The following is a 24,101-nucleotide window of genomic DNA, read 5'->3' on the forward strand; positions in this document are numbered from 1 at the left end:
GTTAAGACTTCCATGAACGTTCCTGGGCGTGCACTGTCACAATTTTAAGGATCCTTTTGTTCCCTGGTTGCTATAAAGAATTTTGATCACTATTCTCTTGTGTAATATTAATGATGGCTTTGAATTTGTTTTCTTTTTCTGTTCTCTGCACTGATCTTGCTCTTTTCTTTTAATCTTTCAAACTCTTTACCATTGGACCTTCTTCTAAAGTCTCTGGTGATGGTTTACCGACACGTAAGTGATATCACCAGAAGCTGAGTGGGAAGTCTAAATGTAGGGTAGAATTATTGAATGACAGACTTCAGTATAAAATAATGATGCAGAAAGTAGATTTTTCCTTGGGGAATCCGAAGTGTCAACATGCACACTCATATATTATTTCTCTTATATTAGGCTATATTCCTAGAGAGATATCCCTGAATTCTGTCTTGGCTGGACGAATGGCCTGAATGACATTATTGTGTCTGATGTCCTAAGATTAAAACCTATGACTACAGCTTCTCAAAAGATCAAACTCCGAGCCTCTTGCTAGGTTGTATGATACTAGTTATGGGTGGGAAGCAGCCATCACCATGCACGAGGCTGAGGGACCGTATTTTCCTGAATTCACCCAGCCATCTTGTCAGACATTCTCCTTCTACGTCTGCCTTCCATGATACATCACCTTTGTGTGTGTGTGTGATGATAGCTGTAACTCTACTGTCCACTTCTTATCCCCCCCACCCAAGCTTTTACTGGCCTGTCTTTCTACAGGTGGTTGAAGGTTGCTATGCCTAATCCTTAGCTGTTCTGTATTAGGAATTATGTGAAACTGATAATGAATAAAAGTGTTAATTTGCTGTGGTTAACCCACAGTCAGATACCTCAATCTTAACATGTTGATTCTTAAAAACATCATTCAAATATTTTCTTTTTTTCTTATAATCAAGACCAAGCCATTACCTTGTTCCTCATAGTTTTAGGATAATAGAAAGCTTCCTAGTTCATCAACTACAGAGAAAATAGCTCAAGCTTGACCATATTAGTAGAGAAAAATCAGGTGGTTTATATGTAATTCCCAGCATTACTATCATTCAGATGGAAAAAAAAATTTACAGTAATCAAAAACAGACCTTTCAGCACATATAATTAAATGAAAGCTTAATAAAGAATAATTTGCAAGAGCCAGATGTGCCTATGTCATGATTGTTGCTTTCTTTGGAACAATTTTTCTAATATAACAAGCCTCTAAAGAAATTAAAGTTTCTTAATTCTGTATGCAATGACTCAGTGGCAAGAAAAATTTACAAGTAAAAGTCAACCTGCTATAATTTAGGCAAAAGCAAGGCTGTGGTTTCGTTTCTATTTTACTTTGATGGATCTTTTCCTTCTGAAATTCAGCAAGGCTGAGTATGTAGCTCATTTGGTAGAGTGCTCACATAGCAAGCACAAAGCCCAAGGCCCTTCCCAATACTGCATGAACCAGGTATGATAGCACAATGCCTGTAATCCCAGGACTTGGGAAATGGAGGCAGAAGGATCAGGAGTTCAAGGTCATCCTTCCAGACATAGCAAGCTTGAAGCCAGCCTGGACTACTTGAGATTGTGGCTCAAAATAAAATAAAATAAAATAAAATAAAATAATAAAACAAAACAAGTTGGTAGGACAAACAAACCATCTGCTATGGAACATCTGTGTGGACTAAGCCACTGAGACTTGGTAGTGAGTAACATGGCTAGAGGTAGCTACAGAGAGAAGATGCATTGGCTTGTTTGGGAGCTTTAGCCAATAGCTGAATATTAAAGAGCCATCAGGTCTTAGATACACAAGTCCTTGGGGGACAATCTATTCCTCATCAGAAGGAAGCTCATTTTGTTGTACTCAATCCTTAATCTTTTCAGGAGATGCAACTAAGGAAGAACGCCAAAAAAAAAAAAAATCTTTAGAAATAAGTCCATGTGTTATATTTCTGACTCAATTCAATGATCCTTCAGATTAGCTGGAAAACACAATTAATTTTTATAAATAAGGCAGCATTAGTTGTGTTCTCTAAAGTTATGATAATCATTTCATACTCATACCCAATAAGGCCTACATAAAAGTGACAAGACCCCAGAGACTCGTCCTGCTCAGAACTGGTCCTTGTGAGTTGTGATTCCCGGGGCATCGGAGGCAGGGAGGAAAACCACTGAGTGAGGTGGGCGGCAGGACGCAACGTAAAACTCAGTGCAACAAGTCTTCAGATAAAAGTCAGAAAACAGAATACAACTGAAAGAAAGCAATTTAACTTCTCACATTCCACCTAACAAAACCTAGTCATTGAGCTGCAATTATCATCTTCACATGAAAGGTTCTATATTTGATTCAGATAGTAAGAATACCACTCATCAACTAGGCATTTACAAAACAGCTTCATGGTTTACTTTCTGAGCTATGTCAGTTTAATGCATTCTGTGTGTAAAGCTCTGTTCTAGGAACGAAGGGTCCGAAGTCTCAGACCTGACTCATGCCGGAGGGTGAAATGGCGGCTCCCACTCTGCACTGCCCTCCACTTTCGAACCTTCTGTTTGGTCAGGAATGTGTTGGTGACTATCTTGACAGGCTGTACATTTCCTGAAGACATGAGTGATCCAACTTGTTGCCTGCCTGGCACTGATGACAGCAGCTTGGGAGTAATAAGTACTGAAGGAGTCCTTCTGAATTGACACACATCTCTGCACAGTACAAGAGTCTCTGCGAGTGAGACAGAGTTGCACCTAAATATATATATATAATTTGTCATGAGAAATTTCATTATGTTGCTTTCTAAAAAATAAAGTGAAAGCAAAGGAATATACACTCAATCTTTGCTAAATTACATTGTTTCACATAGGTTGGGGGAGAGGGAGAGGGAAACAAGAAAAAGAAAGTCTAAGTCACATAGGTATGAAGATGTCCCACTGAAACTCATTACTTTATATACTAACCTGAAAATTAACTAAAGCATAAATTTTAAAAATTATTTTGTTTCACAAAAATGACTCTTTTAAAGCGATTTGATAATACATTTACCAGGTATTGAACAGCCACTAGCTTCACTGATGTGTGCTGAGGTTTCTCACACAGAGAGCAGTGTGAGCGTAACTAAGGAGTAGGACCTGGCTTGTCTTTTTAGTATATTTACAAAGATCTCCAACATTTTTCTGCTACTGCATTTTTTTTGAAGAATATAAAAATACTAGTTATTTTAAAGACACAGCTTTAGTTAGAAAATCTCTGTGCAGACTAGAGGATTGGGAAGAAAAAAGGTCAAACTGATTATCTAGCTCATAAGGTTTATAAAATAAAGTTTATAAAAGCTTCATTCCATGCAGGATTCTCAGGCCAGAGCTCACAGTCTAGTGACAATCATGAACAGTGATTCCTAGCCACACATAAGGACTGAGAAATCAGCAACATACAAAAATAGGCATCAGGATTAGTAAAAGGTCCATAAATATTTCAATCTGGTGAAGACTTTGGTAAATGCAGATTTTTTTTCCATTTCAGTTTTGTAAAATGCTTAGTGATTGTTTGGGATATTTAACTGCTTTTTAAATATACGAAATTTTGCAGTGCACTAAGAAATGTTTTTTAACTTTATTGCTAACAATGTTCCGCCCTTCCTAGCAGAGGTTTCAGCGATGTACTAAGCACTGGTATGTGGGAAAGCAGACCAGGGACACGCAGAGACCCAATGGGGCCCCAGCATGCTGTTTAAGCTAGCCTGACAGCTTCACTCTGCTGGCAACCTCAGGCTCCGAGCACTGAAACTGTCTCCCAAGCACATACTGTGTTTAGTGCTGGAGCTGGAGGGATTTCCTAGCTCTCACCTCGGTACCAGAGCATCACTGGTAGTAAAGACTGGTTATATGATCAACCTGTGCACCTGTAAAACACATACCAGCACTGATTGGTTGTTTATTGACTAAGCTTTACCCTATACTTATTAAGTCTTGTACTAAACACTGGGTGCATCAACAAGACCCTCCAAAACAACACCCAATTTAATGAGAATCTGATGCCCCACAGGTGCCTAATCAGTGCTTGTAAAGTTATGGTTAACAAACTGCTGAAAACACAAGCAGAGAATTTCAAGAAACTCAATAAGAGAGGTACTTGGTAACTGTCTGAAGGATCAGCAAGGCATCTCCAAGGAAGATATATGTTATATAAGTGAAAAAGGTTTCCGAGGGGCGGGTAGGGGAAGACTGACAGAAAAGCCTTCTACAATGAAAAACCTTGAGTGCTCTTGCTCTGAGGCAAAAACAAGGCAAGCTTTTGAGGAACTTCAAGACGACGTATCAGGACTTCTGAGTACAAGGAGAGTGGCAGAAGACGGGGCTTTAGTGTGGTGGTGTGGGCCTGTCTTAGTCTGTGTGTGACCATGACAAAACACGAGTGGGTGATGAAGAAACCAAAGTAATGTATTCCTCACAGCTCTGAAAGAGGGATATCCAAGGCCAAAGCAGCAGAAGATTCTGTGTTAGGGGCCCAGAAGACTGACTTCTCACTCTGGCCTTCTGTGATAGAACAAGCAACTCTTCTCTTTGGGGCCCCTTTTATGAGGGCGCCATACTTATGAGCCAATCCCCTCCTGAAAGGTTATTTTCTGACATCATCACGTGGAAATTAAGGCTTTCAGCATATGACTTTTCATGGGAGCATAAATATCCAACCCAATGCCGGGCCACATTCGTAATCCTAGAATCTATCCCCAAAGACAGGTACTTAGAAAGAAAAGTTAACTGAATCTAGAGAGCGCTGCACCTTTTCCATGCTGTTATAGCCATTCAACAACCTTTAAAATAAATGGATCAAGAAAAATCCCCCTGAAGACTGCACAAACCTACCAATTACACACCTCTAACAATGCTCAGGAGTTCTGGGTCTCGGGACCACCCTGAGGAAGGGCTTTCTCACTTTTGTGTCCTAGTAACACTTTCAGCACAGATGCATCACGAGGCAGTGGTTCCACCAATCTAACTCAGTTTTAAGGCAAAACGCTCGAGAGTCGTGAGACACACACTGGCTAATACTCTGTAGAGCCACACATGCCAGGCCAGCCTTGTGTCTGGGAAGATGACCATGCCTGTACCCAGACAACCAAAGTGGCACTAAGTTATGATTGGCAACATGATGAAACTACGTTTATGATGTTGTAAGAAGCACATTTTTTTTTACTTGTACTCGATCATGTAATCTCTCCAGAGAGACTGCCACAGAGAAAGGGTACACGGCCTTCATGTAATCTCTCCAGAGAGACCGCCACAGAGGAAGGGTACACGGCCTTTTTCACTCATCGTCATATCGTATTCATATTCTTCTTCCCGTCACCTGATGATCCCGCCCACTCACTCACAGTGTAGTTCAGCAACTACGTACTGAATACCCAATGGAGGCACTCTGCTAAATATTTGGATTTATCATTTTATTAATCTTTATTGTGATTATATAAAAAAGGAAGTTTATCTATGTTAGCAACATCTTGCCCATTTCTTCTTTTGAAATAAATTGTTTTAAATGACTAAACAGTGACTCACGGTGAAACTCACATCTGGCATCTAGCCAACTGCTAAGGATCATTGTCCACAAGAAAGAGAGACCGCTGTTCTGAGTTCTCGAACAGCAAAGAATACCTCCAGATGACTGATACTAACTCAAAATGGCCTTTCAGAACCATAACTTTATCATCATAGCTTCATAAATAGTGAAAGAAAAGGTAACAGTACCACCAGCTGTCATATATTTAATGTAGACAACTCCCTCTCCAGCCAACCTGAGCCTCAGTAAAAGACCTAGAACCCTCGTAGTTCAACAGAGTGAAAGAGTGGAGGGCAGAGCCATGCAAAAAGATGGGTAGAAACAGGGAGGTTCAGAGAGGCAGAGGCAAACGGCCCTAGCATACTCCAACAAATGGAAAAATCAACACAAAAACCACACCATGACTTTCCACATTCTGAATTCTCTTTGGAGTAGGAGATCATTACATGTTGGTTTATCTAGTGAGGACACAGAGTGGCCTGCCCATGTCTGTCTCTAAAGAAAAGGAAAATTCTCTTCACGCATAAGTTGCCTATTGGGAGCTAATGGTGAAAGGATGGGAAGGCACTAAACTGTTAAACAAACCCAGATACCACCATTACCACCAACAGATTCAGCTCCTACTTTGATATTTATCCATTCTAACATCCAAGAGCCCCGGGCCTAGTGCACACCCAGGTTAACAGACCCCACCCTGGTCTGTCAAACACTGTTCAAGAGCACAACAGAAGTAGGAAGTAACAAGTTGGGTAGGAAAGGGAAGCTTCCTGAAGGAAGTGACACTCTTTACCTGGCTGATGCCCCACGCCTAGCTCAGCTCTCCAGCCATCTCCCGGGTTCCTCTGCCTACCCAGGAAGCCACGCTGTAAAAGTGGACAAGCTCAGCTGTGAAGAGGTAGAAACAGAGGCAGGTAATTAAGAGGCCTGATTTAGTGCTTGCTTAGCAGAGAGGAAAAGACGTCAGAACCAGGCATTCCAGGGCTGAAGGAGAGGCGAGGAGAGAGTTTAAAAGTAATTACTTGAAAGGTTTACAAACACTTTTACTTCTCATAAACCTTCAATGTCAACAGAACGATCCAGGAAATACAGCTGTGGTTTTCTGGAAGGGCAGAACTGAAGCCCCTGTTTTCAACACAGAAGGTACTTGTGCGGCTAGCCCATTGAAATTTGAGGCCAAAGAAGCCTGTCTGTGGGGGATAGAGGGCGAGAGAAGAAACAGAGGAGGAGGCAGGCACTTTCATCCTATGTAGAGGTCATTGCCAAGACCGCCTCGCCTTCCTGTATATTTTTATCCTGCACTCTTTCCCTTTCTTTTTTTCCAATTTTTTATTAAACTATAATTATGTCATTTCCTCCTTTACTATGTTCAACCCTTGACATGACCTCCCTCTGGCCCCCTTTCTTTGTTATTGGTGTACTGTGTGTGAGAATGAACACATACACACAGCCTGCTGAGTCTCGTTAGTGTGTCTTCTATGTGTGTGTTTTGGGGGGCTGATAACTGGGTACTGGATAACCATGTAAGAGGCTCGTTCCTGGGCTGGGGAGGTGGCTAATTTTCCTTTCCTCGGTAGCCATTAACTGCCTGGAGCTCTTCATCTAGGTGTGGGGGCCATGATATTTCCTCTATCCGTGTTGGCATACCACAATTCTACCCATCTTTGAAACTCAAAACAAAATGCCTTACTCTGCGGACCCTTTCCTCCTGCCTCTCCTTCAGCGCCCCACCCTCTCCTCCCCTTCCGCGTCCCAACCTCTAGCTTCATGTACTTTATGAACTTCGCTTTAATTTCCTCCGTGTCTTTCTCTTTCAAGACAATTGAGCTTGTTAAGAAGAGAGAGACTGGGTCTTCTTCAGTCTACCTTAGAGTATATAAAACGATGCCTGGCATTTAATAGCAGCGCTGCTCACACTGAGCCCGAAAGCCCTTTCATTTCCATTCTGGGCCATCTCCTTGAACTTGCTGTCATTCCTGCCAGTCAGCCTTTTCCTCCCCCAAAAGCATCTCAAAGGAAGAGGTTGTCCTTGCTGCTGTCTTTCTGAAGTTTTGGACATCCAGGTTCCCTGTGGGACACAGCAGCTTTTTCACACAGGCACACTGGGCAGTGCGATGTTAGCAGGGCCACTGTGAATATCCTCATGTAGTCCCTCCGCGGTACAGAGGAGGCGCTCTCAAGTCAGACAGAGCTGGCAAGCAGGGCGAGGAGCACAGCCTACAGCTCAAGCTGCGGCCTTCTCCAGCCGCCTCCCTGTGCCTCCGGCTTCTGTGCCCTTCCTTCCTGACGGGAATGGGCTGCAGATAGAGTCTGTACACTTTATCAAAGACAAAGTTACCCTAAAAATACCTGAGAGCTAATCTGTGGGTACCCAGGAATGATTTGTTTGGGAGAACTTTTTTTTTAATATTTGTTTTTAAATGTACATATTTAAAAGTGCCACCACAGTAATTAGGTTAAAGTAATTATAATCATGTTAAGGTGTTTTCTGATTTTTAAAAGTAAAGCTTATGCAATTATAGGTAAAAGAGTAAAAATGTGTCTCAGATAAGAGTAGACCTGAGAGGTAGTTTGCTTGCTCTTTCTGTAATAGCAAAATAGAACAAGTAAGCCACTGTGAGCCACCGAGGACCAGGACCTGTCGCATTTGGTTCACTGCTTCCTGCGGCCACTCAAGACAGAAATGCGAAGGAGAGTGTTCCTGCTGGAGGCCGCCCTGCCCAGGTCTTGAGCACTCAGTCACTCTGTCCTCCGCAGGACTCGCAGCACACAGGGCAGGCGACTTGTGGGGTGTGGAGGGGAGGAGAGGCCACACAAAGAAGACACAGGAGAGCCTCAAAACACTCCTTTAAAAGCCAGACTCCCCAGGGGTCCCGCTCAAACTAAGGCACCAGCCAAGGACAATACAGGTGGTAAACTTTAAACCCCTACCCAGATCTAGCCAATGGTCAGCACAGTCTCCACAATTGAGTGGAGAGTGGGATATGACTTTCTCACGTACTCTGGTGCCTCACCTTTGACCACGTCCCCTAGAGGGGGAGACCTGGTGGCACTCAGAGGAAGGACAGCAGGTCACCAAGAAGAGACTTGATACCCTATGAGCATATACAGGGGGAGGTAATCCCCCTCAGGAACAGTCATAGGGGAGGGGAATAAGGGGAAAATGGGAGGGAGGGAAGAATGGGAGGATACAAGGGATGGGATAATCATTGAGATGTAACAAGAATAAATTAATAAAAAAATGTAAAACAAAAAAAAAAAAAAAACAAAAAAAAAAAACAAAAGCCAGACTCCGGCAGAGGGCAAACCGTCCTTCCAATCCTCTGCTGCAAAAACAGTCTTTAGAGATTCATTCTCCAACCGCACCAATTTTACTGGCTACCTTAAAGGTATAGCTTCTCCTATGGCCGTGCTGCATGGTACAATTGACTCAGAATAAGCAGAGGCCCCTTCCCATTACTGTGTGTGTGTGTGTGTGTGTGTGTGTGTGTGTGTGTGTGTATCTCTGTGTGTGAGTCTGTGTGTGGGTGTATATTTCTGTGTGTGTCTCTGTGTGTGTTTTCTGAGTATCTTTTCTTTTTTCATGGTACTAAAGAAGATATGTAAACATATAATACCGTATTACAAAAATAAAAGCAAGTCACTGAAACAATTGGCAATTCAGTTCATGAAGCAAGATATTGAAAGAGGTGGCATGAGGACAGGTAGAAACCGGCATTATGGAAGCAAGCAGCTCCATGCCACTTCCAGGAGCCGAGCAGGCACTGCTGGGAGGTCTGCCTCTGAGTGTCACAGAGCCAGAGGCATGAACAAAGCCCCAGACAAGTGCTTCCTGACTCTATAAAGATGACAGAAAACTCATCCAGGAGCCCAGCATTCGGGTTTGAAACTTAAGCATTAATTGATGCGTATTTTTCAGTGCATATATTGCTTTGTATATATGTTCGTTTACCAATGTTTGAGAGTGCAGCTTTTTGCCAACATGCACTAAACTCATTCATCCCATGATCCAGTCATTCAAAAAAAAAAATGTTGTGTGGCCACTCTGGGTACTAGTAGGCTTCAGAAAAGCACAAGTGAGGAATGCTTTGGTTGGGGCAGGGAAGGGAGTAGACAGACAAATAAGCATCGATTTGCATAACTCTGTTGCTCATGTTTACTGTGAAATATAAGATAACTGGGTGTGTCAGCATGCTCAGTGGTTACAGTGTTGAGTAGAAAGATACAAAAATACTCAAGAGTGAGGGATGCTGGGGCACAGCACTCAGGCACAGAAAATATGTGGATGACATCTCTATGACAGAGATGACTTTGAAAATTAAGGAATCCAATGTGGTAGGAATAAGTTGCATCAGGTACCAGGAAAAAGGGTAATATGTCAGGCAAAGGGTCTCATCTTATATGCCTTAAATATTATGAAATTGACTTTGGATTCCACACTGGGATTCTGGGTTTCTGGGAAATACCATATTAAAACAACATGGCTGCCCTCGAGATTCTCAGCAGTACCAACATGGGAATCTGGAGACGGGCCAGGAGCCTTGCCACAGCCCACAAGGATTGCCAAGGAACCAGCTGTTGTTGCTTGAAACATATAATACAACTGCCCAGCTTCCATGTTCTTCAAATTCCATCTATAAAGAAGCCTCCAAGCCAATACAGAATGAAACATACATAGGCAACTATGTAATTAAATAAAATATTTACATTATTAAAATATATATGGGAAAGCAAGAGTGCATAAAACACAGTATTTTCTAAATGCTACCTTTTTGCTTTAGTGTTAAACAGAAAAATGTTGCTAATTGGAAAGGAGTTTTTAGTGTGTAAAACATTGTGCTTTTTTCATGATGAACTTGGTTTTTATTTCTCAGCAGACTTTGGAAGACTGAGCAGAATCATGTACTAAATGCAATTCACACCTATAATAAAATCCACAGATTTATTAAAAATCTATTTTATATTAATACTACAGTAAAATTTGCATTTTTAGAACCATTAAAGGAGAAAGAGATGTATTCTGAACTCACCTGTAAGGCATCAGGTAAATGATAAGAAATAATGTAAAATATTCTCTTAATTTCCTCATATTTTCTTCTATGCTTTCTTTAAATTTAAGTGAATGTTTTGCTCTATTTCAGAGCAAATTCCACTGTCACTGTTTAAACAGCAAATTATTACTATTGCCAAATGCAGAACTTTGTCATATTTTGTGGTATGTAAATATGCCACCTGCACCTTGCAGTGGTACCTCTGGCTTACTCTCTAATTAGCAGGAAAGGAATACCGTGCATGTGGTGGCCATAGTGAAACCCGTTCAAATAATGGGTAACGGCACATTCCAGGCTTTATTGTCAGAACACACTGATACATAGCTCAACAGCTTACCTTGAACGCTTCTTACAGCAGATAGCAAGGTGATAACTACATAAAGGGCCAAGTAGGAACTTTAGGAGATAGGATTTTATAAGTTGCTCTGAGAATCGGAATTGCTTCATTAACAACCGTCACCTCTTGTCACTAACTGTATGATTGTCAGGAAGCCATTTTATCTCTCACAGATGGGAAATGGGAGGCACGGCAAAGCCTCCTCTGTAAGTTACTGAGGTAGTAAACTGAACTCAGTATTGGTACATCTTGTCCTTTCAGCACATCATCCTTAAGAGAAGGCTGAGGAGCTGCACGGGCAGAGTGCCAGCTTCACACGTAAGAAGCCAGGGGTGGGGTGGGAGAGGGGGAGAGAGGGCATTCTTGCTTGGGGATGTAATGAAATAAAAACAGGAAAACAACAGGCCAAGACAATAAAGACTTGTCTAACAAAATGACAGAAACACCATGGTTGGGAATGGTTGCTGAGATTTGTTCCTGAAGCCCCAGAAATATGCCCTTTGCTACTTGAAAGGGTAAAAGGCACCATGAACAGAATGCGATGCGTGCAATCTCCGTATCATGGCTTGGGCTGTGTTTAGCAATGTCTCCGTCCAGCCCATTCCTTTGTACCAGTCCTGGGAGGCTGCATACTACAGAAAGATGTTCATGCTAAGGGTCAGTGTGACAAGATTTATAAAAGTTCCCACCCCCTGACAGCAGGGAAAGTACCTTGGTGTTCTCTGGGGACAGGGACTTTGGTCATTGCTGTTATTGTCTATTCTTGGAAAGAGGTTAAAAAATAAAAAACTTTGAACAGTCAAAGCCCTGGTATTTTGGAGGGCATTCTGGCTCTCACTATCTCTTCTAAGCCTACTGTAACATGTCCAGAAAACTCTTTATTTCTGACGTCAAATCACAGCTTTGGTTTGTTAAGAAAGCATCTTTCCAGCGAACCATGGAATATTTATGTCTCTGTGCAGCTCTTTGAAGGAATAATCTTATGTTTTTGTGCCTGTCTTGGGTCAGAGGTTCAAATCAGCATTTCTTTCTGTCATTCCTTATATGCTGTGTGATAATTTACAGCACAGTAAGATGAATCATAAAACAAAGTGACTATTTGACTTCAGCAACTAATTCCAGTTAATCAAAGATTTCCAGCCTCGTCTCAGCATGAGACGCTGTGTGGAAAATATGAGAAGAACAAAGCTTTTTGTCAAGTAACACACCTCGTGATATAAACACATATGTCTCTTAAAGGAAATTTTATCGTTTCCACATTATCGGCACACAAAAGGCACATTCTTGTCGCAGACCTGGTGTGACTGTGGAGTCATCGTCTTTGGAAACAAGAGCCTGATTAGGTTCCCACACAGATATGAATAGACTTTCCTTTTTGTGTGTGAAATAGCTGCTTTTATTCCTTTTCAAACAGACTGGTAATTGTCACCCTAAAAACACTGAATTGTGCTCAGGCAACATTTGTTTCTGCTCTTTCTTCCTGTCTTTTTAGAATCGGCAAATAGCATTACTGTCCCTTCTGGTTGGTCTTCTCCTGGCGAGTCTGAGCTAATCCACAGCTGTGTGGATGGGAAAAAGGTACACAGCAGGCCCCGGCTGCTGGGTCTCTTGTCTGCTAATAAAGTGCGCAGCCTGCAGGACAGATGTTATGGGATCTGTTAAATAAGTCAGTGACAGAGATCCTGACCTCTGCCAGGGAGCATTTTATTATTCCAGAAAGGGGCATAATTGCAACATGCTAACAATGAGAAGAACGGGAGCCTTTCTTTTCCAATTTAACTTCTCCTTACATGTTTTCGGCAGAGTAAGAGTATCCAGGCTTACTCACGGAGAAACACAAGCTTCAGATTACAGGATTTCCCCAAGTCCTCAGGAAATGGTTGGACCTTAGCTTTGTGTCAATCTTCCACAGTGTTGCTTTTTCAGCGTGTATCGTTACATTATTTGTATACTGTCACTTGCCATGAGGCACCATTGTGCTGAAGAGAGTACCCATCTTACCAAAGCCAGTTCCCCAAATAGTAAATCCAACACAATGGGAAATACAAACTAGAGATGAAGTTAATAGAGGAAGAGCACACACTGAAGCTGCTCACTGGGCCTCATATTGCTTGACTGTTTCTAGCATGAGTAAAGTCATCTTACTGTGGCACTGCAGATGCCCTTGTGTTGCTTCACAGCCGTGCTGCTCTCTGACCCCTTGCTGACCTCCCCAGTCTCGCCTCTGATTGGCCCTGCACACTCCACCTGGCCCCAGTACTTCCAGGGGTGCTCCACTGTCTGTTGCTGTTGCCCTGCGTTCCGTGCCGCTCTGTTTGTCTGGGGAGTCAAGATTCCAACACATCACCCAGGAAGTTGCCAGAACCCCACCCCCACCCCCAGGCAGAGCTGAGCATTTCCTCCTCCCACAGTGCGTTCTCACTGGGAGCATGTCTATTTTAACAACTATTGCATTGCTTGCTGGATCATGGGCCCTCAGAGGGCAAGGGTTGAGCTTTATTGATCGTACTGTATCCAAAACAGAAAAGGGAGCTTGCTACATAGTAGACATTTAATACACAGTTGGGAAATTAATGTATAAGTGAACCAAAAAATCTTTTATCATACCTACCATCACTATAACCGGGCCTCATTTTAGTATTTTAATGGATAATCTTAATTAAGTTAGTGCAAATAAATGCAAACCCTCACCCACCCCCACACATACACACATCTGGCATCTATCACCAAAATAGGTAACAATGTAAGATATACTGTTTTCTTGAGTATCTGTTTCGATTCAGCCAACACTTGCTTAGCAAGCCATGGGGTTTGCGCTCTGTGTTGCACCTGCACTTCTCTGTCCCTTCATCGAGACCACTGACAAGGCACTGCAGCTTTAGGCAAGCTAATCTCTCTCTTCAGGCCACAATTTCCTTAACTATAAGATCAAAAGATTCACATAGCACTTGGCAGTGTGCAAAGCACTTTTTACAGGAATTTTCTTATCCCCATGAACATCATTCCTAAAGCCACTTTGCAGAAGCATCTGAGTATTGGGAAAGTTAATTTGTCCAAGTTCAAGTAACAGGGTGGAGATAGGACTTGCCAGGTATGACTGCTCAAAGGCTTTTCTATCTTTCCAGCTATTGAAAACTGTGACTTTCAGAATCTTACTGTTAGCCTGTGAAATTTTTCCTTTCTGTATTTTGGGTTTTTGTTGTTGTTGTCAGTAGGAAATCAAAAATAAAGCACTCCAAATGCCAACTGTTGTGATTCCTCCGAGCGAATTGTGTGAGACTTCGTGGGTTTAGTCGTGATTAGGAGCATCAGATACAGATATGAGGTCAAAACATTTCTCAGTGTTTAGCTACAAACAGTTTTGTAGGGAAGTATACATCTACAACGATGACAATGCCCGTGTCATCTGTCCATTTCTCTCTGAACCACTATTCGTCACTTGGTTCCCTCCCTGACATAGAGGAGGGCAGAAAATGGACTACTTTGCTTGCTTAACTGAAGTACATCAGACATGACTTTAAAGTGTTTGTTAAATGAGTAAACGGATCAGAGATGTAAACACAAGGACGCAGAGACAAGGGCTACCGAGCAGCTGACCACGCAGCTGACCGTGTGCCCCTGTGTTGTCCTTTACCCTCACGACTGCCCTGTGGGAGATGGGATTCCCACTTCACAGGTGAGAAGACCAGGATGCAGAGGAAATTAGTCCGTGTCACCTGGTTCTTTTAACTACAGGGATATTGAGGAACTAGGAGGCACTGCCTGCATGAAACCTCCAAGCCACTCACTAAGTTACAGATTAGAAAGACAGAGAGCAAGCTAAGGCAGAAAAGATGGCCCAGTGGGTAGTAAAGACCATGGTTGTACAAACCTTACAGTCTGGTCAGATTGACCCTCAGGAACCATGGCAAAGGGGGAAAAAGAAAGAACCAACTCCCTAAACCTCCCTGTGAACCCCACACTCAGGAGATGGAATGGATGTGCTGTTCCTGCTTTGTGAACTTTCTTGTACCATAAACAAGTCTCTCTCTCTCTCTTCTCTTCTCTTCTCTCTCTCTCTCTCTCTCTCTCTCTCTCTCTCTCTCTCTCTCTCCTCTCTTCCTCCCTCCTTCCCTCTCCTCTCTCTCCTCTCTCTCTCCTCTCTCTCTCTCTCTCTCTCTCTCTCTCTCTCTCTCTGAAAGAGCAAGCCAGCTGCTACACAGAGGGTGACATGCAGTTTCAGTCTCTGGCCATGACTTGATATATGATGACTTCAGGTCTCATAGTGTGGTCAGGAAACCCCTGCAGGCGGAAGGTACGGAACTAGTAGGTTGTGGCTTCATAGAGCATAATTCTGGAGGGCTGTTTGGTTCTGCAGCTCCTAAGTGTCTCTTTCTGAAGGACACTGGTGAATAGATGGGAAACCAAGGCACCCACATCAAGGGTGTCATACACAGGCCTCCACAACACACACACTGGTCCTATGTGTGAGCCTATCCCATGTCTGTACACGACGTGGCTCCCTGGGGTGTGAAGCCAATACATTCTGTATGTAAGGAAGGGGGCCAGAACCCCAGCAGGAGGACTGTCTTCTTGTTCTGTGGTGTAGATTTGAGCTGTTGAGTGTAGAAGCACTGAGAATGCTCTAGGCAGCATTTCTACTTTATTTTAAAGTTTTATCTTTTATTTATTTGCCTTTCTCTTCAAGCATACCAGTGATAATCTACTGGGGAATGCCATGCTAAAGCACATTTCCTACTGAGTTTTAAAATGGGACCTCTGAGAAGGAGGAAGATACACTTCAATGACTGAAGCAATCCCTTTGGCTATTTGAGCATTGAATGGCCCACTGCAATACAGCTTAGTTAGAGGGAATTTCAGAAAAGAAGATATTCTTTTAAAAAAAAACAAACAAACAACAACAACAACAACAAAATTCCCTCCCAGTTGACCAAAGGAGAACTTGGAAAATGGAGCTCCTTCACTTTCCCCAGCCTTTCACCAGTGTTAATTAAATACACATCACTCAGGATGGAGCGGCTAACTGAGAGCAACACAGAGGTCCTCTCTAGAACATTCCTGTGAGCACAGGTGTGGTGATCTCTTATAAGAAGGCTCTCGAGCCCAGAGCTCTCACTGGTGAAATAGTATAAGAGGCAAAGCAACATCATGTGACAACTGTTCATAGAAAAACAAATTTTAAACTCCCCATTTACATATCCATTGTGCTTAAATAACATATATCATAAAGGAAATTGGTGTAACAGATGGTTTTGTTGTTGGGAAACCAATGCAGACCTGTTTTCACGTGGATGCTGAAAACAGTAAAAACCTCCCTGTAAGCCAGCTGGCTTCTTACCTACAAAGTCTACTTTCCCCTCAAGTTATAGAAATTTCCCCAGCACTACAAGTATCAGCATATTTTCTTCTCCTTGTGTCAGACGCCGTGTCGTCTACAGCGTCAACTGGACAAGTTGCCCAAACTCTAAAAATGGAGCTTGCTGAACCGGCGCTTCTGTCCGGGCCACTTTAAATTAGAAAACTCTTCAGCTGCTCCACTAATGGTTCTGGAAGTTTCATGCACTGTCTGGATCTATTTGTAAATTAAATCGTTTAAAATAAAGCTCTTTAATACTCCATAATCAGTCGTGTCTCTTGGAACATGACTTTACTGTGAATGCTCCTTCCTGACTCTCCTATTGTCCCGAGGTTCCCGGGAAAGAGGCAGCCAAGCGATAATTCAACATTATCACTGCTCCAGTGCACTAATCGCTTAAAGAGCTGCAGAGGCTTGGTGCTCGCTGCCCCTGGCTCCCGAGGCCTCCTGGCCCCAGGCAGGCATGGCGACCCAGCCACAGCCAGATGTCAGGAGGCAGACTCAGCTCCTCGTGCAGCAGGCGCTCGCTCCAGTATGGTCAAACATCTGCTTCCTCTGCAGGCGAGCAACCTGCTGAACACAATCTGAGGGCTGTGGAGGGGGCGGGGGTGGCCAAGGACACAGTCCCCAGCTCCTGTAGGAGACTCGTCAAAACTCTGGAAACTGTAAGACAGTCCCAGCCACTCTCCAGAGGACAGAGCCGCACGCAGCAAAAGCATGCTAAGATTCTCCTCAGAGCAAAGAAAACTGAGGAGGAAGATGGCTTTCCTCACAGTACTTCTCGGTCTTGTTAGTTTTTTTTTTTTTTTTAACTTTTGGCTTGAAGTTTCTTCTAGACAGCTGGAAATTTGAAAATTATAAACTCCTTGGGGTGTAGAGAAGACCACATTGACTTTGAAAAATTTCCCCTTTATGATTTAATTAAACTGCCTTACATGTTGCCATGAGAGAGGAATACGTTGTGTGAGGAGGTCCTAAATGGCTGTGCATCCTGCCAGAGTTGTGCTTCCTACTGTGCTACCACCGGCTAAGGAGCCTCGCTGAGAAATAAATTCTAAAATATACTCAGGCACCCACTAGAGTCCTGCTTGTCACTAGGAAGGAACCTGGCCCAAGTCATTTAATTCACCTAAGCTTTCCTTTCTTCTTCAAACATATGGTGACAACATTAAAAAGACTTCTGGCAAAGGCTGAATATAAATTGCTTTTTAAACTGTAAAATGGGTGCTATCTAAGTATATGTATGTATACATGGGTTCACACACACAGTATCACAATACTCTGTCAATGTACAATTAGCATGCTAAGTGATCGGTTTCATTTTGTCATCTTTGTGCACAAACATCATCACAACTGGTCATTACTTAATGATGTCCATATCTGGCTTTTCTTTTGCTTTGTATCAGAAAGAAATCCAGGTTTCCTTTGTATTGCTTATTTAATACATCTGCCAAGAATGATCTCACTCATACTACTGGCACTAAGGAAAAGCATCCCCCTTTATAAGCTAATGGCCAGCTCCCATATCCTCACCAAATTTCATATTCCCATCACTCTTGTAGGTTTTTATTTGGTTGATGTGAAAGTTATCACTCGCTACTGAAAACTAAGCCCACACTGTGCTTACCCCCAAATGATAGTTGTGGCTGCTACCAGCAGAGCTGGCTGCCAGTATAAACTTTCAGTTTTGAGGATCAGAGAGGACAGAACAATCAAATAGGTCTTGATTTGTAACAACCTGTTCATTTCTGGACAGATAGGTGGACAAGGATATTTCTGCCACAGTGAGTGGTTGGTGCATCCTATTCTTTCCTCTGTTTTCTCTTTCTCCCACCAGGATGCAAGCTCAGTGGCATCCACTGCTACCTCCTGCTATTTAGATGCCTTCTTCAAGCTCAGCACTGTGGATGGTTCAGGCAGTATCTGTGACTGTCTACTGTATTGTAGTGCCTTCCTTCAGGACTGCCTGCCTGGTGAGCCCTTCCTACCTGATGCCACACTAATCTCACTGCCCTCTTCCAATCAACATTTCTCCAGACACTGGCAATCAAGCCTTTAAGAGAAAACTGACCTCACTTCTTCAAGACTGCTATCTAAAACAGGAAGTGGCACACAATAGGCACTACGTAAACAGTGTTGAATGTCTGAATCACTAAATTTCTTATGCTTGGATTTGCTTACAAATTTTTTAAAAAAGACGTTAACTTTAGAGAAGATTTGTGTATGACTGAAAAATTAAGAAGGCACAGAGCCCTTATATGCATAAGGTCTCCCTATTATCAACACCCAGCAGAGAGGAGCAGGTACTGAGGACAGGCCTATCTAGGCTCTATAGGATGCACCGTTATCAATGTGTGTGCTCAGCTTTGGAGGGTCAGCGTCCCACATTCTCTACAGTTCCACAAAGCTTAAATTTATAGTCTCCGAACACTTTCATAGTTGCTGAAATCCCATCTCCTGCCTGGTCTTGCCCCTCTTTACCCAAACCTTGGTAACCACTGTTTTCATAGATACATTTCATTGTTCAAACTTGCTAAGCACAAATCACTTATAAATTATCTTTAAGATATATATAGATACAGCTTTAATACTATACTATATGGACTATCTATCTATCTATCTATCTGGCAGGATTCATGTGGCCTACCAGAACTTGAGCATTCCAACTTCAATGTTTGCCCTACCCACTCACCAGGAAGATGGAGACCCTAGAAAATGTGTTTAATTCTACTCAGCTTCATCCTTGTTTGTTTATTAAACAAGAGTACAAATTCTTAGAGTGTAAACTCTGAATTAACTGCTTATTGATATAATGAAATTGTGTCTATTTATAAAACTGGGGGGAGGGAGTGTTTATTCCTCTCAAAAATTTGATGTAAAATATCTGCTACTGTCACCAGTGATGAAGACTAGAACACGCAGTGGTTATTTTTATACATGTACCATCCAGTACAGAGTAGATGCTTACAATGAGCTGAGAAATGAGTCCCTTATTAGTAACACTTAATTTGTAGCTATATCTCTCTATATACTACAGACAAATTATAATTTATTATCATAATCTTTGTAATCTAGAATAGGCAAAATAAATTGGGAAGGGTTCAAACAATGACACGAAGGGTGGACTGCTACAAACCTTCCCTGAGCTGACGTTAGGTAGACTCTTCAAAGCCGCGTGCCCACAGCAGGTGAGCTCTCCTAAGACTGAAGCAGACGCAGGCCTGTGCGGGCTAACCAACACATGCCAGCCCTCGTGGTGAGAGGTTTTGCAGGGCACTTGGATTCTGTCTGTTAGGGAAAACCTCTGAGGCCCTCCAGCTTTTCGGTCTCTTTTTTATTTAAATATCAATAAGAACGTTTTAGTCTTGGTCAATCTTATGTGTTACTAACAGGTCAAATTAGCTAGTGATATCTTTTCCCAATATAAGTTTCTTAACTGTTGACTATACTTACTCATCAAAGTACTGAAAACTGAAGGAAAACCTCTGAGGGCACAGAATGTTTTGCTCGCAAACTTTCTAAGACATTCTCAGTCAGGCCAGGCCTCTAATTTCAGGATAGACATATGCAGACAATACCAATCCAAAATACTACAAAGCGTATTTGGTGAAATAGTATAGCAGTGTTCTTATGCAAGGAGTTGTCACTGTTTACTTACATGGAAGGACAGTTGCCTCTCAGTGTCAGTGGGGAATTTGTTCTCACTCCTTCTTCATACCTAAATCTCCGAACGCTCAAGACCCTTACAGAACACACACAACCTTTGCATATCTCTGTCCTTCAGCTCATCTCTAGGTCTTTATAATATCTGATGCAATGTGAATGCTGTGCAGATACTTGCTATACCATATTATTTAGGGAGTCATGACAAAAAGAACCTGTGCACATTCATTAGAGATGCACAGTTTTCAAGTTATTTTCCTCACCATAGATGGTTGGATTCATGGATTGTGGGACCACAGATAAGTGAGGGCTGACCGTTTTTGCATAGTTGGAGTTTCTTGACTGTGGAGTGACAAAATTCATTCATTCTCATTCATTTCATTAAATACAATGCCAAGGAATGTTTGGAGATTTTTACATTGGAAGAAGGAAGAGGAGGAGGAACAGGAGAAAGAGAGAGAGAGAGAGAGAGAGAGAGAGAGAGAGAGAGAGAGAGAGAGAGAGAGAGAGAGAGAGCTCAAATATGAGTTTGGTGACCGACAGCCCTGTCTGTTAGATGACTGAGGCACTTAGTGATGTTGGAAAGATTTTATTTAGTTTCCAGCATTGGGGAAATATAGCAGCTGCTTTATGATCCCATACACAGTCCGTGGCAACCCTGATAATATATATTATGCTTTTCTCACTGGGAAAAGGCTGGGCAAACAGCAAGAAAGTCATGGTGGCAACTAGAGCTCAGGGTCTGATCCTGCTAGCTCAAGGCACATTGGACCCAGCTGCTGTGGTCCTCTCAAGTTCTAGTACCTCCTGAAAGTCAAGAAAAGAAGCTGAGGGGGTGAGTGCAGGCTGACTAACAGAAGGCAAGTGCTTCTCCTCAAAGTACAGACCCTGATTGGTATCCTCAAGACGAGCTTAGAATCCACAGCTTCCCTTTTCTCTACCGAGTGGGCAGTGCTCTGTGTCTCTGACCACCTCTCACCTCGCAAGCCCACCCAGCAAAGCTAACTTGTCTCCCACCCACATCCCCAGCCTGAGGCATGTTTACAACCACCACAAAGGAGACTGGGTGCCAACAGCTAGGGAGCCCCAAAACGCAACAGCGGGTGAAGCTGGAGCTAAACTAACAATGGGGCCCCCCATGCAAAGGGGCTCAGCTTCTCTTTCCACATGAACCGCCAACTTTGACAATATTGTTCAAATAAAAGATGTGTTCCTTTTCACTTTAGCCAAGCCTTTAATGTGCTCCTCCATCTTTCTAAACTTGGCAAGACTTTTCCTCTAAGCCAAACAAGAGTAACCAACAAATATGAAAGCTGCTTCCGTTGGTGTTTTTTGAATCTCCACACCCAGTTCCTTCATTTAGGCCACTAATGCTATCGCTGTAAGACCCTCTCTGTTAAAGTATGTTCCAACTAAAGCACGGTGAGCTTTGAATGCTTGAAAATCCTTCTCAGGGGCTAATGAAGACAGAAACTCTGCCCGCGACAATATTAAGTTTGTTTCCTCTGGTGATTTGGAGAAGTGAGCAATCTGTCAGCAATACATTGAGGGAAATTACTTGTCTTGGAGGAATAACTGCTGACAGTCACTTTATCTCAGGGCTGACCCAAACATCTCCCCACTGACAAACAAATTACTGTCTAACTTTGAAAAGGTAGCTAGCTGGTTTTAATTTTGATTTCTTTTTCGGCATCTTTTATATAAATATCTACTTCCACCATTTATGTATTTGTAAAGGGGTAGCAGAATTGTTCAGCAGTGTATGTGGAGGGAAGGTTTAAATTCATAAATGAGAAAAAAAGAAGAAGAAATTATAAGAAAAAGGACCGTGAGGCTTCCTTCAAGACTGTGCATAGATGAAGCCGCGAAGCCGACTCAACATTAAGACTGGCAGCATTGCCAATGACTGGGTGAGTGAACACATTACCCACACAGTACTGTAGGAATTAATTTTCTTCAATAAAATGATTTTAAGGATCATATATTTCACAATCTAAACATATGTCACTGTTTCATAAACAAAATAAATGGATTAAAATAATACATTACCAATATGCTGACATGTGGAGATATTTTAATTAGAAATTCTTAAGCTGTGTGGTATTTAACTGCTGGATTTGCTGAAGAGAAGCATGCATCATTTAATAAGAAGGAATGAGGCAGGTGTATCACTTTGCATATGGTACCAGATTGTGTTTAATATAAGCTACGACTACAGGGCAACATTGCTCCCAATTAAAAAGAAAACAAAGCCAAAATTACCTCAGAATCTATCATTGGCAGTAATCATGTAAAATGAATCAATACACCTAAAATACTTTCAAATAAAAAATAATCCAGAACTCAGATTCTGAGACAGTATTTCTTCAGACAGAATCTAACATCGTATCTATTTAAAGGCCATATTTACATGACTGCCTCATTATTCTGGTCCCCTTTCCTGAACGTTCTTTTTGACTTACTTAAGGACCAGTGCTAACATAGCTACGGAAAGCAAATGGCAAGTGGTCCAGAAATGTATACGGCGAGAGCCCCGGAGTAAGTAGCAATATAATATATTGTTTACTGTGGAAAGTGCCCTCTATTCTGGAAAGGTCAAAAGCATTGTAACCTTAGAGTTACAGTTTCCGATTGTTCCCAGGGTTAAATACATTATCAGAATTAATGGTTCCAGCCCCTCAGCCTTCAGATATATGGGTATTCTTCCCTCCATCTGCTCAACTGTTTAACTAAAAATAGCACCTTTGGCCTCCTCTCTCCTGATGTTGTGCCCCTGGGCAGAGACAAGCAGGCCTTAGATCAGAACAGCTTTCAGTGTCCTCCTCAACTTACAGACAAAACTGGAATATGCTAATGTCAGAAGGGCCACTCAATTTTTCAATACCTTTTCTTAACTTGAGGCACATTTTCAGACTTTAGGGTATAACTAGTGTTGTTAAGGTTACAGACCTGTGACAACTTCTGAAGAAAAATAAGCAGCTAGAGAAATCAAGTCCTGAGCAGCGTGATGGTTAAGGGTCAGTGTGTTGTGGAGCCCTCCTTCTAGGCAGATCTCCTTGTAAAGCCAGGAGCAGGTAATATTAGGTAGCAAAGAAAAACAGACTGCAAGCAAAAGGACAAGTGAATTCTGAAAGAAGATAGAAAGCTTCAACTTTTTTTTCCTTTTTTCCTTTTCTTTTTCTTCTTCTTCTTCTTTTTTTTTTTTTTGTGTGTGTGTGTTGGACATGTGCATAAAAATGTAGTTGACAGTGAAAGTTTAATATAACTGTACAGAAGCAGGGAGTTTGGGGGTGACTTCCTTAAGCCAGCTGAGTGACATTTTTTATTTGTGAGCTCATTACAATCAATATGTTTCATTATAATAAAATAATTTAATTAAATAAATACAAAAGAACAGAGTATAAATAGAAAACCCAGGATACACTCAGATAATATACACTTAAACTACAAAGCCATAAAAACTCTTGCGTAGGAAGATTTGCTATTTGGCCCCATTAAAGTGGCAAGACGTGGCGTCTGCCCAGCTTCTACGCCAGCACCTATGTGACACTGCCATTAAACTATGGGCTCCAGATGCCAGATCTGATACAGCAGGCATTTGTGCTTGTGAGAGAGATCAGGGCAAAGCATGAGGTAAAATAAGGGATTTGGTGGAAACTTAGCTAAAGGAAGGTGGAAGGGCCTGGCATGATCATCCCTACAAAGACAAAGGCAACTGAGCATGAGCCAAGGTCACCTGCTTTTCCAGTCTCCTAGGCTTCATAGCCCCTTGGGCTGGGTTTCCTGAATGGGTCACTTTGCCACACAGAAAGGCTGTCCCACTCCCCACCCCCCATCTCCACACACCTCTCTTTAACCCCTTCTGGATCGAGCTGGTTTTCACACTGCCCAGGAACACAGTGGCATTTCTACAGCCCACAGAAAGGCCTTCAAAAGAAATTTCTCCTGGCTGTGTAGAAGACAGCGGACATTGTGCCAGTCTGTGTGTAGTCATGAAGGCAGGGAAGTGACAGAGAGCGCTGCAGCTCTTCCTTAGGCTCTCTCAAGGTGGCCTTAAATCTGTCCTCCTCCTCCTTAGGTGTCATCACCCCACTGTTTACCATAATTTCCAAATAGGTGGATTGAAAGGTGGCAGCGGGGATTGTGTCAGCAGAC

General features: G+C 42.4%; 1 protein-coding gene across 15 annotated transcripts in view; it reads right to left on the bottom strand.

Annotated features, from left to right (window-relative positions):
* Positions 1–24,101, bottom strand: part of SOX6 (SRY-box transcription factor 6) — a 602,500-nt gene that overhangs the window by 81,184 nt on the left and 497,215 nt on the right. The gene's annotated exons all lie outside the window — the stretch shown is intronic.

Source organism: Acomys minous, assembly GCF_964271855.1.
Source record: "Acomys minous genome assembly, chromosome: 2".
Lineage (NCBI taxonomy): Eukaryota > Metazoa > Chordata > Mammalia > Rodentia > Muridae > Acomys > Acomys minous.